Source organism: Benincasa hispida, chromosome 12, assembly GCF_027475165.1.
Source record: "Benincasa hispida cultivar pf3 chromosome 12, pf3_genome.v1.1, whole genome shotgun sequence".
Classification (NCBI taxonomy): Eukaryota; Viridiplantae; Streptophyta; class Magnoliopsida; order Cucurbitales; family Cucurbitaceae; genus Benincasa; species Benincasa hispida.
Genome location: NC_143489.1, coordinates 83,199,378 through 83,205,376, shown reverse-complemented (window position 1 = coordinate 83,205,376; position 5,999 = coordinate 83,199,378).

Genomic DNA, 5,999 nt, shown 5'->3' with positions numbered 1-5,999 from the left:
CAACCCATCCGTCCATAATAAATGAAATAAAAAAAGTCGTTCCCTAAAAATAATCAACAAGTTTTTGGTGTCGTTGCCGGGGACTTAGCAGCTAATGTTTTGTGAAGTTTTTGTGTTTTCGCAGGCACCCTTTCAATCTTAGGCGTATTGTAGATTGTGCGACCAAGCTGCAAACAATATTTAAAGTATAGGCGATGCGTCGAAAGTCAAATATTGACCCCGAGATAGAAAGGCTATTTGTCGCATGAGCTGGAAGCAGTCTTAGACGCATGTCAACCATCATGCGTCCAACAATTGCTGGAAGCTCTAATGATCAGGGCGACCCCCTTGGCCCAAGCCGTTGAGAACCATCTCCTACATGGGAGACTCCTTGCGGTGACAACACTCCAATTTCTCCAGGGACGTCTTCTACTCTATCTTTTACATTGCTTTCTTAGTTTAGTTTATTATTTTTATTTATTGTTATTTTGGATATGCGGCTACTTTCTTGGTTGTGGTGCACTTGCCCCTTGTAGGTGCGATAATAACTCTCCTCGGTGCGCAGTTACAACAGAAGAATCCTCTACATCCTTCAACGCATGGCTTCATTCGCATGAACTCCAATGCATTGTCGCATGCGTCCTTCTACTTAAGGTTCTTTTCTTGTTATCTTTTAGGCATTATCCTTTTGGAATTCTCCTTGTTTGACTGCGATTCTTTGCAATGCGTCTACGTCCTCTAATTAGTATCGCAAGGCACCCCTTACTTTTAATAGCCTCTTCAAATTGTGAAAGTCTATAGTTTTATTATGTGCAAACCTTTGCTCAAGCATTTGTTATCACATTTCTGTTGAGTTTGTTTTTAGCTTGCAGTGAGAATGCTGCCACTCTCTAAGTTTTGTTGGGGGGGGAGGGGGGTGGAGGGGTGGTAGTGGTCTCGGAGAATTGCGTTCATCAAATTGCGATCATTTTCATCAAAAAAAAAAAAAAAAAAAAAGAGCTTTTGAAAATAACAACTCCATTGCCAATGCAATGGGGAAACCCATGTTGACAAGAGTTGAGTTGTGAAAGGCAGTTACCCGTAGTTGGATGTCCGCATGACACTTGTGAGGGCAAGCCAAAACGAAGGTAAGTCGCCAGGATCAACGCATAAGTGCAACTTCTCTATCTGGCGCAAGCCAAATTAAGCAAGACATGAGTTGAGTTGACTATGGAATGCAACCGAAGTTGGATGCCCGTATGACACACATGGGGGTAAGCCAAAACGAAGAGTGTAACCAGGTTCAATGCAACGTTAGATTAAATAAAGCATAAGCTTGAATTGTTTTGAAATCATATAAAACAAGTGAAAATCCACTATGACAAATAAAAGACCTTCTCATAACTAAGTTATTGATTTAAGATAATATATTGGAGTAAAAAACCATGTAAGTGACTATTTTCACTAAGTAAAAGCATCAAAATATCATTCAAGAACATGTATTTCATGCCATGTAACACACCCTCAAACTTAAGCCTTTGTTTGTCCTTAAGCAAACAAAACCATATAAAAGATAGGTAATAGTAGTTTAAGCATGCTTTATCAATCGAAAAATGCGAAGATGGTAACTTTTAGGAGAGGTCTCCATTCACAACTTTGTGTTCAAACTCCCAAAAAGTCTTCACGAGAGTTTCATTTGAAATTTGCCTCAATTTGCCTCAACTATCTAACCAAACATGTCAGACTAACCTAACTACAAGTCATAGAACCTAGTGAGATCCTGTAAACCCTCGATCTCTTTTACCCAGCCATAAGAAGCAGCAAACATCGGCTTAAGGTGGTAAATCCTATTTGGATGCATACTTGAAGATTGAGAGTCAAAATGTTGGATAAGTATGCAAATTATGCTACGAGAGTAAGAGTTGAACTTTGTAAAGAATGTAGAGTTTTGGCTAAGTGCTAATGAAGGGATTCAACTCATAGCGTAGTTGAGTAAGAAAAAGTCATAGCATAGTTGGTGAGTGAAGTCATAGCATAGTTGAGAAATTTTGGTTAAGAAACCAAGCCAACACTCGATCCAAGAAGTTAAAATGGATTGTAGGCTAGATTAAAGAAGCTGAAATTTGGCTAAGTGTTCAAACTTTGCTTTGAACCTAAAGAAGTAAAGGATGAAAAATTGGCTAAGTGTTGGGGGAAAAGTGAAGGCATAGTCCAATTTAAAGGAGAGATCTGAACTAGGTGTTAATAGGAAAAGAGTAAGACTCAACCGTCAAAACATGATAGGACAAATTTAACCCATCTCACTTGAGCCTAACACATAGCATAGCAAGAAGAGTGGATTTTTGGCTAAGTGTAGAAAGTAAGAATTCAACTTGTATCATAGTGGAGTAAAACCCTAAGCGTGCCATGTTAGACGCACAGTGGAGGCATCCTAGGGTAAATTGGATAATCTTGAATGCATAGTTGGAAGATGTGGCTAAGTGTTGGACCACACATAAGAAGTATTGGGTTTTATGTCCTAAAACTCGTGGTTTGTAAACATTAAACTTATTCTAAAAATTCAATATGTTGTTATTGATTATACGAATTGCTTATTTCGTTTTTATAAATAAATTCAATAAACTAAAAGATCCGTGACTATTACATGAATACTTGAACTTTATGCAAAGACATAAAAGTGGATCATGTTCGAATAAATATTCAAAATGGTCTATAATATATGAATAAGGTTGGGTGCCTTATTCTGGTAACACTATTGAATACGGTCCACTCTGTAGTTGTTACAAGAAGTTGTAAAGTACTATAGACGAAGTGATCCTAACTCGTATATGTCATGACATGAGGAGTGGGGGCGTCCTGTGCAATGAGTTTGCATAAGATCGGACCACGAAATAATTCACTCTTACTTTATAACGCTATTTACTGTTTAAGACTGACTATTTCAAAGTGATGACCTGGGTAATTTGACCTTAATCCTAAGCTAACTATGAACTCCTATTTATTCAAGATTATCCTTAGATTTGCATAAGTGAGGATTGACTCAACAATGTTGGCTCAATAAACCTCCATTTTAGGGGTAAGAACGGGTTGATAGCTGGGGACATAAGATGCATGATGGAATTCACTCCTACCCACTTTTAGGGATAATAGAGAGGTTGTTCCCTTAAGTTTTGACTTCAGGTCTTGAACAAGAGGCCCCATCCTCTCATTGGCCCGAGAGGTTTGTTGATCGGATCACAAATCAATTGTTCATTAGAGGATCAATGGATCTTAAGGAACAAGAGATAATCTCGGGGGTAAAACAACCATTTAACCCATCCGTTATTACAAACAACCAATGAAGGGTTAACTTACTAATCATGGTTATATCGAGTGGACATAATATATCTACAGTGAGGGGAGTGCAATTTTGGGCTTTAGTGGAGTGACCTAGTAGTTAACGAATGAGGGTTAATTTGATGTAAAGAGTTTAGCCAATTAATATCGAATCATTGGAGCCCATAATTTGTAGGTCCACGAGGTCCCCCTACTAGCTCACAAATGGATTAGCCTTAGAGTAGCATGATAAGTTGATTTGAAACGTTTAAATTAGAATTAAGGAAATTAGTAATTATATCAATTAAACGAAATTGGAAAATAAATTAATATTTAAATATGAATTAAATATTAAATTCATGAATAGGGATTCATGATGGTGGTATTAATTTTAAATTAATTGAATTATTTAATTAATTATTAATTATTAATTTTATTAGATAAATTCATTATTGAATTAATTTTATAAAATTAATAAAATTTCATTTTTGAAAACAAAATTAATTTTGGAAATTGATTTTGAAAATAAAAATTGAATTAAAATGAAAATAAAATCAAAAAATTGAAAAAATCCGAAAAGTTGGATTTTTCCACTAATTTTCCAAGGAGCTCACTCATATTTCCACCATTCTTCAGCTCAATCTTCAAGCAGGAGGTGCAATCCATATAGCAACTGTTCTTGCATGATGATCTTGCTATATATCCAGAAGAATTTGAGTGGAATTTGGCATGCAAAAGGGTTTATTTTGGCTGAAAATCACTCTTAAAGAAGGATTCTTCAGGTTGCTGTAAACCAGTGTTGTTTTCCTCCAAATTCCCTTAATCCAAGTTTATTTCAAGTCTCATAACTCAATCCAAGGTACCAAGAGGATAGTAGAGAAGGCCTTGAGGTGGTTCATAAGCTGAATTGAAGAGGAATAGTAGTTAGAATTCGAGTTTCAAGTGTTTCTTCAAAGGTTTGTCATGAAACCCTCTTCAAAGTTTATGGAACATGCTTAATTCAAAGCCAAAATTAATGAATTAGAATGCTTAATGATCTATTTTAATTCCGTTGCATATTTTCTAACTCTAACATGAAGGTTCGAGATGAGTGAAACCCTAAAAACACAATGTGGACACATAGAAGGCTTAGGGAATGAGTAAGAACTATGCTATAAGCTCAAGTGAAGAAACTATGCGGTGAGAAGGAGACAAAAATCAAGGAAAAGAAAATTTGGGGAAGGTCGGACGCATGGATTGGGAACCATATGTCCAACATACCCTAAGTGTAGGAACAAGTGGCAGCATGGAAGGAACCATGCATCCAGATGAGAAACCATGTGTTGGGATTGAGATTTCTTAGGAAACAAGGTCAAGTGGATAACAATGTGAAGCACATGGCTTAACCAAATGAAATATTGACTAAGTCCTAGTAGGAGGTGGATGCCTAAGGGATAAAGAAGAGCATGCAAAGTGTTGGACTGCCACCTTAAAGGAGGCCATGTGTTGGCTATTGCATGGTGGTAACGCTTAGAATTTTCATGCAAGTGGGAGGTGTCATGTTGTAGGAACTTGAGGGGATGATGAGGATGGCTTGGAATTACCTATAAATACCCTAAGAGAGTCTCATTTCACCTCGCAACTCGAACTTCTCTTAAACGAGACTCGAGAGAGAGGTAAGAAAGAAGACTTGGAGTGTTGAAAGGCTAATCATGCATTGAAGTAAACCAACCAGACGTTGAGAACATTGTTTAGGCATTAAGAATAGTTGACTGGGCATCCCACTGGTGCTGTGGAAGATCAACCCTGCGGCCACAGTTGTCCTAAGTTGCTTCGAGGCCTCGCTTCACATCTGTTGGAGTTGATAAGCTAAGTTTAGGGCCACAGAAGTATTCTATGGTTATTCTAGCCCTAAACATGAGATTCTAAGTTAACTTTAAGCCAATATAGGCCCGGGAACCAAAAAGAAACCAGGAAGTCAGAAGTCCTAGAAAGAGAGGAATTCTCACCGGTAAACTATGAGTGATATTTCCTTTAGACTTTGTTGTGAAATTCCATATATATATATATGGGTTACTCGTATGGGGTAAGGTTATTCCACACATGAGGGTCAGAGGATCGGTGGATCCAGGATCTGAGCCTGTGGCGGAACTTCGCATAAGATAGTCAGAAGATACATGGATTTAGAATCTAAGTCTGTGGTGAAACTTTCATAGGATGGTCAGGAGGCCATAGGACCTGTTCCTGAGCCTGTGGATGGAACCTCTCTTAGGATGGTCAAGAGGCTGTAGGACCTAGTTCATGAGCTAGTGGAATTATCCCATTTTTTCCACTTACTAAAACACCTCAAATTCCACTTAATGCATGCAAAATTAAGTGTCAACTTGAGATTAAGTATCTTTGCATGTAATTACACTATAAATAAAATAAAATTAGTGGAGGAAAAATTTCATGCAAATTTTTTTTTTGAATTTTTTTTATTTCAATTCTCACACCAAAATCTCTTCAATCCCAAAATTCCCTTCAATTTCTTCACAATTTGGATCCCACAATCCGTTCCAAGGTTGGAGAATAGTGGAAAAAAACTCTTATGGTTGTCTACAAACTGTTCGTGATTAGAAAACAAAGAGGGATTGCATCATATTTGGAGTTCTACGAAGGTTGTACATTCTAACCCTAATTTGCTATGTATGACCTTGCATGCTTATTTACTAAAATTAATATACTTAGAGTGCTTAAGATCCAAA